The 11,064-nt window shown below is 49.4% G+C and overlaps 1 pseudogene; it reads right to left on the bottom strand.

Moving 5' to 3' along the window:
- Positions 1 to 762: 762 nt before the first annotated feature.
- LOC149573987 (18S ribosomal RNA) lies at positions 763 to 1,345 on the bottom strand (annotated as a pseudogene; the record flags this gene model as incomplete).
- Between the last annotated feature and the right edge of the window lie 9,719 nt (positions 1,346 to 11,064).

Here is an 11,064-nt window from a genome sequence, read left to right as displayed (position 1 = left end):
AAAAAATTGGAGGCGGTTAAGGCTCGACGCGATTCGAGTCAGGGTTCGGGTAATTCGGGCGATTCGTGTCGGGGTTGCCGACACGGTTCGAGTTGAAAACTTTGGGCATTAACCCCCCCAAAAAAAAAGGTTGACCTCTTTTGGACCACGTACATGACTCGGGGCACTTAGAATAAAGTTGAGCACAGTGACGGGTTGTGCGAAAAATTCGGAGGCGATTCGAGTCAGGGTAGCCAACTCGATTTGAGTTCAAAACTTTGGGCGTTAACCAAAAAAATAAGTTGACCGGTTTTGGATCACGTACATGAGTCGTCTGCCCTCGCGAAAATTACAAAACCCGGGGACCCGCCTGGAATTTGTAGTCGAAAGATTTTTCTGCCCTCACGAAAATTTACAAACCCCACCCGCTCGAAATTTGGACTTGGAAGTTTTTTTCGCCCTCGCGGAATTTACAAACCCCACCCGCTCGGAATTTGGCACTTGGAAAATTACGAAACCCCGCCTGCCCAGAATTTGGACTTGGAAGATTTTTCCACCCTCACAAAAATTGCAAACCCGACCCACATGGAAAACTTTTTCGCACTTGCGGAAATCACAAAACCCCACCCGCGGGGAATTTGGCACTCTGGAGATTTTTCTGCCCTTCTGAAAATCACAAACCCCGCCGGTAGAAGGGACGTGAGGGCCAGTGCACACCCAGAAGGCGGACCGACCGTGACGACCCAAGGTCCAACTACGAGCTTTTTAACTGCAACAACTTAAATATACACTATTGGAGCTGGAATTACCGCTGCTGCTGGCACCAGACTTGCCCTCCAATGGATCCTCGTTAAGGGATTTAGATTGTACTCATTCCAATTACCAGACTTGATGAGCCCAGTATTGTTATTTATTGTCACTACCTCCCCATGTCAGGATTGGGTAATTTGCACGCCTGCTGCCTTCCTTGGATGTGGTAGCCGTTTCTCAGGCTCCCTCTCCGGAATCGAACCCTAATTCTCCATCACCCATCACCACCATGGTAGGCCTCTATCCTACCATCAAAAGTTGATAGGGCAGAAATTTGAATGAAGCGTCGCCAGCACAAAGGTCGTGCGATCCGTCGAGTTATCATGAATCACCAGAATAGCGGGTGAGCCCGCGCTAGCCTTTTATCTAATAAATGCATCCCTTCCGAGAGTCAGGATTTGGTGCACGTATTAGCTCTAGAATTACTATGGTTATCCGAGTAGCAAAGTACCATCAAAGAAACTATAACTGATTTAATGAGCCATCCACAGTTTCACAGTCTGAAATAGTTCATACTTAGAAATGCATGGCTTAATCTTTGAGACAAGCACATGATGCATCCAAACATAATCCGCCGACCAAGCAACAAGAATGACATTCACAGCACATGCAGGACTTGCAACGCTCAAAGATTTCGCACAAGAGGAAAGTGTCCCATCGTCGACCGAAGAGGGCCGAACAGGGAGCCTCAATTCACAAGCACCTGGGAAGAACATCCCGTACGGAACCCTTTACCCTCGAACTCGCTGTCGCCACTACTCGGAAAGAAGCCTCGAGTCTGTACGAGATGCACCACGCACGTAGCCACCTCAATTGTAAGGCCACTCAGAGACATCCATTTCCCAGGCATATGCCTCCTACATGCCTGTTGAGGTGCACCCGCACAGACAAAATCCTTCTCGATCGCAACAAACATTTTCCCATGACGAAGAGCTGGTTGCCGAAGTGCCAACAGAGACCACCATGCTGAAGGGTGAAGGGTCGTGCGAGTCAAAAACATGGCTAGTTATGCGATTGGCGGGGGCATCACTGTGCACGCGACCACCTCAATTATAAGGCCGCTCGAGGGCATCGTGTATAACAACACCCCCTCCGCACATTTATAGGTGATGAGAGCCTGGCTGCATACACGGACATGTCAAATATCTCTGGCAAATATCTCCTTTCCTAGCACAGCCTTGCTAACCGTTCCCCGTGACACGTGATCTGCCAGTGCAGGTACAGAAAAGTTCCTACAGCTGAACACTCACACTAGCGTTGTCGGACAAGTTTCAATCTCATGCACATGCACATACCGAAGAACTGGCACCGCGAGGGAACCACCCGTGAGCACCCACATCTCGGCAAAAAGCATTCGTGCGATTTCTTCCCCTAGACAGACACGTTGGGCCTGCACTTGTCGGAGCATTGCAAAGACGAGCGCTCTGGTTCGCAGGAGCCTGAGAAGAACATCTCGTATGAAACCCGTTCCCCAAAATGCTCAAATCACAAATGCTCGCAGCAGGGTCGTAATGCAAAGATGTACACCATGCACGCGACCGAGTAAGGACACTCAGAGACATCCATTTCCCAGGCATATGCCCCCTACACGCTTTTTGGTGCACCCCGTACAAACGGCCATACTTCGACAAGCCCTCCCAGAATTTTGCATCTGAAGGGAGAGATGAAACACCTTGGGCTTTTTGTCCACACAATGCAAACACCGAATGCTCTCTTTAGGGGGGAGTTGAAGAAGAGTATCTCCCGCAGAACCCACGAGCCGCAGCCGTTCGGATCGCACAGGGCATGGATAGTTTCCACATCCAAACAAAAATTATCGATAATACTCTACGCTTCTACTGGCCTGGACCAAAAAGGCTGTCACGACAGTGCCATGCACTTCTGTGGGATGAGACAGTGAAGAGGCAAGCATGCACCGAGAATGCACTAGCGAATAAATTATGCGGCAACCAAACCTTTCGCCGGCCCCTCTCTCAATCCCAAGGCTCTACCGATCGGCAAAAAACTTAGGGTGGAGAGTGGACCCTTGATGAAATTAGGGATGTCGAGCAATGCACCCGTGCAACCATCTCTTTCCTTCTTGTCGTCCGGGCAGGATAAAAATGCAATGATAGAACGTGCCAATGAGACGGAGCCCTTGGCTAAAAGATACAACTCCATACACACTCAGCAACAAGCGCATCTTAGAATCGAACACCAAATGTGCAGTGTGTTGCAAGCCATGCAGACACCTACATATAGGGTATATCCATCAAAACAAAGCGACAAGTACTTCCCACCAGCTCCGCCATTGCGATTACCGAATGGGATAATACTCACTGCCACAGATTAATGACCATCATTACCGTCTCGGAATAGATAAAAGCACATCGAGCTTCATCCGATTAGCTGGATGAATTTCACCTTGAAGGGGCCCAATCCAAAAGTTTTGGAGGTCATCTCCTAGAACTCTCAAGAACAAGGCCCATCTTACATGCAAACTCTGCTACTGCGCAAACATAGGTTGCAATTAAAGAGAAATTGCAAGGCCATCACAATGTCTAGACGCGAGACCACCCTTGAAAGAAAGACCACTTTCCAAGACATCCCCCGATGACACATTGGAATGTCAACCGTTGTCGAACCACTCCCAATGTTGTGCCGATCGAGTTGGCACAGAGGCGACCTTAGGGAGCTCCCGCGTAGCAATCGGGTTGTGCTTTCGTGCCCATCTCTCACAAAAACCAATGTTAGCTGTGGACAAATTTGGAATCCAAGGGCTCGCATCCATCGATATCGTCGGCACTAGGTCTATATATTCAAAGGCCATGGAGAGGTTCCGATAAGAGAAGCTCCCCTGCTCGCTCGCACAAACATATCCCAAATTCTAGACACAAGCTCCCGCCCTTAGCATCGCTCTCCAGATCACCGAAATGACACATTGGAATGACAACCGCTGTCGAACAACTCCCAAAATTGTGGCAATGGAGTGAGAAAGAAGAGCAAATTTGGGGAGCCGCGCATAGCAAACGGGCTGTGCTGCTGCTTCATTTCGCTCTTATATAGATCCAAAATCATTGATTTCGTTTGGAATCCAAGGCTGCATTTGTCCTTGCTCAAACAAGCAATGGCTCTTCTAATCGAATGGCCACGGGGAGCTTCCGATAACAAAGGCTCCCTTGTCACTCGTGATGCGCAGGCCAACTGCTAGACGACGGGTCGCCCTTCAGATCGCTGCCCAGGCAACCACCACAACGGCACCATTGGAATGACAACCGCTGCCGAACCGTTATGAAAATTTTGTGCCAAAGAAGTTGTTGCATAGAGAACGACTCTGGGGAGAGAGCCCTCGCATAGCAAAATCAGGATGGCTTCACGGCCCTCCCAATAGAAATGATGCTGGTGCCAATATTCCAAAAATCCGAATAACGTTTCTTTCGCGAATACCAGCACTGATTTCTATTGGGGAGGGTCGCCGAGAACTTTTGTTATCAAAGCTCCCATTGTAAGCCGCGATAGTCACACAAAAAATTGCTAGAGCCCCAAGCACCCACCTCATGGCTAGACAAGGGCTCGCCATTAGTAGATCAACTTTGAAATCGCTGAACAGACGCGCTGTGGAATGGCAACCGTTGCCAAGCCTCTTCCGTAATTGCGTCGGTCGAGTGATTGAAGAAGGTGATCTAAGAGAGAGTCCAAGGCTAGGGATTCGTTGGGTGATTCGCGCCGATAGCAATAAATTATGCAATACCCGAGCAACACCGGACGGAGGTGCTAGACGAGGGCTCCCATTTTAGATCGAGTTTTAAAATCACCAAGTAGACGCGGTGAGGGCTGGCAACCGCTGCCAAACCTTTTTTTGAAATTGCGCCAGCTGAGTGACAAGAAAACATGATCTAAAGGAGAGTCAGGGAATAGCACCCTCGAGGGTGGGCTTCATGCCCCTCTAATTGATTCAATGTCGGCATCCACCGTTTCAAAATCTGACATATCCATCCGCCCTGACAGCGGCGTTGAATCAATGAGGGGGGCACGGGAGAGGCTCGCGGCAACCACCTCTCCCGTTGTAGCCGCGATAGGCACGCAAAAATTTTTGCTAGAGCGCCAAGCACCCACCTCATGGCTAGAGACAAGGGCTCGCCATTAGATCAACTTCGAAATCGCTGAACAGACGCGCTGTAGAATAACAACCGCTGCCAAGTCTCTTCCGTAGTTGCGTCGATTGAGTGATCAAAGAAGGTGATCTAAGAGAGGGTCCAAGCGTAGGCATTCGTTGGGAGATTCGCGCCGATGGCAAAAATTTATGCAATACCCGAGCAACATCGGACGGAGGTGCTAGACGAGGGCTCCCATTTTAGATCGAGTTTTAAAATCACCAAGTAGACGCGGTGAGGGCTGGCAACCGCTGCCAAACCTTTTTCCAAAATTGCGGCAGCTGAGTGGCAAGAAAACATGATCTAAAGGAGAGTCCAGGAATAGCACCCTCAAGGGTGGGCTTCATGCCCCTCTAATTGATTCAACATCGGCGTCCACCATTTCAAAATCCGACATATCCATCCACCCTGACAGCGGCGTTGAATCAGTGAGGGGGGCACGGGAGAGGCTCGCGGCAACCACCTCTCCCCTTGTAGCCACGATAGGCACGCAAAAAAATTTTGCTAGAGTGCCAAGCACCCACCTCATGGCTAGAGACAAGGGCTCGCCATTAGATCAGCTTAGAAATTGCTGAACAGACACGCTGTAGAATGGCAACCGCTGCCAAGTCTCTTCCGCAGTTGTGTCGGTCGAGTGATCGAAGAAGGTGATCTAAGAGAGGGTCCAAGCGTAGGCATTCGTTGGGGGATTCGCACTGATGGCATAAATTTCTGCAATACCCAAGCAACACCGGACGGAGGTGCTAGACGAGGGCTCCCATTTTAGATCGAGTTTTAAAATCACCAAGTAGATGCGGTGAGGGCTGGCAACCGATGCCAAACCTTTTTCCGAAATTGCGCCAGCTAAGTGACAAGAAAACATGATTTGAACGAGAGTCCAGGAATAGCACCCTCAAGGGTGGGCTTCATGCCCCTCTAATTGATTCAACGTCGGCGTCCACCGTTTCAAAATCTAACATTTCCATCGGCCCTGACAGCGACGTTGAATCAATGAGGGGGGCACGGGAGAGGCTCGCGGCAACCACCTCTCCCCTTGTAGCCATGATAGGCACGCAAAAAATTTTGCTAGAGCGCCAAGCACCCACCTCATGGCTAGAGAAAAGAGCTCGCCATTAGATCAACTTCAAAATCGCTGAACAGACGCGCTGTAGAATGGCAACAACTGCCAAGTCTCTTCCATAGTTGCGTCGGTCGAGTGATCGAAGAAGGTGATCTAAGAGAGGGTCCAAGCGTGTAGGCATTCGTTGGGGGATTCGCGCCGATGGCATAAATTTATTCAATACCCGAGCAACATCGTACGGAGGTGCTAGACGAGGGCTCCCGTTTTAGATCGAGTTTTAAAATCACCAAGTAGACGCGGTGAGGGCTGGCAACCGCTGGCAAACCTTTTTCCAAAATTGCTCCAGCTGAGTGACAAGAAAACATGATCTAAAGGAGAGTCCAGGAATAGCACCCTCAAGGGTGGGCTTCATGCCCCTCTAATTGATTCAACGTCGGCATCCACCGTTTCAAAATCTGACATATCCATCCGCCCTGACAGCGGCATTGAATCAATGAGGGGAGCATAGGAGAGGCTCGCGACAACCACCTCTCCCGTTGTAGCCGCGATAGGCATGCAAAAAATTTTGCTAGAGTGCCAAGCACCCACCTCATTTCTAGAGACAAGGGCTCGCCATTAGATCAACTTCGAAATCGCTGAACAGACGCGGTGTAGAATGGCAACCGCTGCCAAGTCTCTTCCGTAGTTGCGTCGGTCGAGTGATCAAAGAAGGTGATCTAAGAGAGGGTCCAAGCGTAGGCATTCGTTGGGGGATTCATGCTGATGGCATAAATTTATGCAATACCTGAGCAACACTGGACGGAGGTGCTAGATGAGGGCTCCTGTTTTAGATCGAGTTTTAAAATCACCAAGTAGACGCGATGAGGGCTGGCAACCGCTGCCAAACCTTTTTCCAAAATTGCGCCAGCTGAGTGACAAGAAAATGTGATCTAAAGAAGAGTCCAGGAATAGCACCCTCGAGGGTGGGCTTCATGCCCCTCTAATTGATTCAACGTCGGCGTCCACTGTTTCACAATCCAACATATCCATCCACCCTAACAGCGGCGTTGAATCAATGAGGGGGGCACGGGAGAGGCTCGCGGCAACCACCTCTCCCGTTGTAGCTACAATAGGCATGCAAAAAATTTTGCTAGAGTGCCAAGCACCCACCTCATGGCTAGAGACAAGGGCTCGCCATTAGATCAACTTCAAAATCGCTGAACAGACGCGCTGTAGAATGGCAACCGCTACCAAGTCTCTTCCGTAGTTGCGTCGATGGAGTGATCGAAGAAGGTGATCTAAGAGAGGGTCCAAGCGTAGGCATTCGTTGGGGGATTCGCACCGTTGGCATAATTTTTTGCAATACCCGAGAAACACCAGACGGAGGTGCTAGGTGAGGGCTCCCATTTTAGATCGAGTTTTAAAATCACCAAGTAGACGTGGTGAGGGATGGAAACCGCTGCCAAACCTTTTTCCAAAATTGTGCCAGCTGAGTGAGAAGAAAACATGATCTAAAGGAGAGTCAAGGAATAGCACATCCAGGGTGGGCTTCATGCCCCACTAATTGATTCAACGTCGGCGTCAACCATTTCAAAATCCAACATATCCATCTGCCTTGACACCGGTGTTGAATCAATGAGAGGGGCACGGGAGAGGCTCGCGGCAACCACCTCTCCTATATAAGCTATTAGTGCGAGGCTCGCTCTACATTAGAAATTAGCGAACACACCGACATTCGCCTTAAAAATCCAAATCCTTTAAAATTCCTACCAAACAGCCATTCACGACCCAATTTTTTATGAGGTCAGCAGAGGAGCAAAAGATTGTCATCGGTTACGAGATGTGAGTTCATGGAGCTGAGGGACTGAAATGGTCATCGAGCTCATCCGATCAACTGGATGAATTTCACCTTGAAGGGGCCCAATCCAAAAGTTTCGGAGGTCATCTCCTGGAACTCTCAAGAAAAAGGCCCATCTTACATGCAAACTCTGCTACTGCGCAAACATAGGTTGCAATTAAAGAGAAATTGCAAGGCCGTCACAATGGCTCAAGGCCAATGGCTCTGACTAAGTCAATTTTCTCTTGCAATCACCATGCCACTATTCATAGAGAGATCTCCCCATTCACTTGTGACGTGACGCACAATCCAAGTGCTAGACGTGAGCTCGCCCTTGAAAGAAAGACCACTTTCCAAGACATCCCCCATTCACTTGTGATGCGACGAACAACCCAAGTGCTAGACGCGAGCTCACCCTTGAAAGAAAGACCACTTTCCAAGACATCCCCCGATGACACATTGGAACGACAACTACTGTCGAACCATTCCCAATGTTGTGCCGATCGAGTTGGCACAGAGGCGACCTTAGGGAGCTCCCGTGTAGCAATCGGGATGTGCTTTCGTACCCATCTCTCACAAAAACCAATCTTAGCTGTGAACAAATTTCACCGCAATGACACCATTGGAACGACGACCGCTGTCGAACAACTCCCGCATTTGTGCCCCGATGGAGTGAGAAAGAATAGCAACTTTGGGGAGCCGCGCATCGCAAACGGGCTGCTGCTTCATTCCACTCTTATATATAGATCCGATGTCATTGATTTTGTTTGGAATCCGAGGCTGCATTTGTCCTTGCTCACACAAGCAATGGCTCTTCTCATCAAATGGCCACGGGGAGCTTTCGAGGGTGGGCTTCATGCCCCTCGAATTGATTCAACGTCGGCATCCACCGTTTCAAAATCTGACATTTCCATCCGCCTTGACACCGCCGTTGAATCAATGAGAGGGGCACGGGAGAGGTTCGCGGCAACAACCTCTCCTATATAAGCTATTAGTGCGAGGCTTGCTGCATTAGAAATTAGCGAACACGCCGACATCCACCGTAAAAATCCAAATCGTTGAAAATTCTGACCAAACAGCCATCCACGACCCAATTTATCATGAGGTCGTCTAAGGAGCAAAAGATTGTCATCGGTTAGGAGATGTGAATTCATGGAGCCAAGGGGGACTGAAATGGTCATCGAGCTCATCCGATCAACTGGATGAATTTCACCTTGAAGGGGCCCAATCCAAAAGTTCTGGAGGTCATCTCCTGGAACTCTCAAGAACAAGGACCATCTTACTTGCAAACTCTGCTACTGCGCAAACATAGGTTGCAATTAAAGAGAAATTGCCAAGCCATCACAGTGGCCCGAGGCCAATGCTCCGACTAAGTCAATTTTCTCTTGCAATCACCATGCCACCGTTCATAGAGAGATCTCCCCATTCACTTGCGATGCGACGCACAATCCAAGTGATAGACACGAGCTCGCCCTTGAAAGGCCAACCCACTTTTCGAGACATCCCCCGATAACACATTGGAATGACAACCGCTGTCGAACCATTCCCAATGTTGTGCCAATCGAGTTGGCACAGAGGCGACCTTAGGGAGCTCTCGCGTAGCAATCAGGATGTGCTTTCGTACCCATCTCTCACAAAAACCAATCTTAGCTATGAACAAATTTAGAATCCAAGGCTCGTATCCATCGATATCGTCGGCACTGGGTCTATATATTCAAAGGCCACATAGAGGTTCCGATAAGAGAAGCTCACCTGCTCGCTTGCACAAACATCCCAAATGCTAGACACAAGCTCCCGCCCTTAGCATCGCTCTCTAGATCGCCGCAATGACACATTGGAACGACAACCATTGTCGAACAACTCCCAAATTTGTGCCGATGGAGTGAGAAAGACGAGCAACTTTAGGGAGCCGCACATGGAAAATGGGCTGCTGCTTCATTCCGCTCTTATATATAGATCCGATGTCATTGATTTCCTTTGGAATCTGAGGCTGCATTCGTCCTTGCTCACACAAGCAATGGATCTTCTCATCGAATGGTCACGGGGAGCTTCCGATTACAAAGGCTCCCTTGTCACCCGTGATGCGCAGCCCAACTGCTAGACGACGGCTCGCCCTTCAGATCGCTGCCCAGGAAACCACCACAACGGCACCATTGGAATGACAACTGCTGCCGAACCATTCCGAAATTTTTTTGCCAAAGAAGTTGTTGCAAAGAGAACGACTCTGGGGAGAGAGCCCTCGCATAGCAAAATCGGGATGGCTTCACGGCAGCTGGATGGGATTTGAATTCATGGAGCCAAGGGAGTGAAATGGTCATCGAGCTCATCCGATCAACTGGATGAATTTCACCTTGAAGGGGCCCAATCCAAAAGTTCCGGAGGTCATCTCCTGGAATTGTCAAGAACAAAGGCCAATCTTACATGCAAACTCTGCTACTGCGCAAACATAGCTTGCAATTATAGAGAAATTGCAAGGCCGTCACAATGGCCCGAGGCCAATGCTCCGACTACTAAGTCAATTTTCTCTTGCAATCACCATGCCGCCGTTCACAGAGAGATCTCCCCATTCACTTGTGACGACGCACAATCCAAGTGCTAGACGCGATCTCACCCTTGAAAGGCCACGTTCCAGACATCCCGATGACACATTGGACTGACAACTGCTGTCGAACCATTCCCAATGTTGTGCCAATCGAGTTGGCACAGAGGCAATCTTAGGGAGCTCCCGCGAATCGATCGGGAAGTGCTTTCGTACCCATCTCTCACAAAAACCAATGTTAGCTAAACAATTTTAGAATCCAAGGCTCGTATCCATCGATATCGTCAGCACTGGGTCTATATTCAAAGGCCACAGAGAGGTTCTGATAAGAGAAGCTCCCCTGCACTCTTGCACAAACATCCCCAAATGCTAGGTGCAAGCTCTGGCCCTTAGCATCGCTCTCCAGATCACCGCAATGACACATTGGAACGACAACCGCTGTCAAACAACTCCCGAATTTGTGCCGATGGAGTGAGAAAGAAGAGCCAGATCAGGTCGACGAAAATGGCTAAGCCAGATCGGGTCCACCAGCATGGCTCAGCCACCATTTTTCACCGAGAGCTTTCGATATTAAAGCTCCCATGTAGCAGCGATAAGTACACGATGACAAAATTGCTAGAGCGCCGAGCACCCATAGCAAATTGCCATTATACCAAGCAACGCCGGAGTGCTAGACAAGGGCTCACGTTTAGATCAAGTTTTAAAATCACCAAAAAGACATGCCATG

This window comes from Cupressus sempervirens, chromosome 2, assembly GCF_028749045.1.
Source record: "Cupressus sempervirens isolate cs-2001-9-10 chromosome 2, ASM2874904v1, whole genome shotgun sequence".
NCBI classification, from domain to species: domain Eukaryota; kingdom Viridiplantae; phylum Streptophyta; class Pinopsida; order Cupressales; family Cupressaceae; genus Cupressus; species Cupressus sempervirens.
This window is presented reverse-complemented; position numbering and strand designations above follow the sequence as displayed.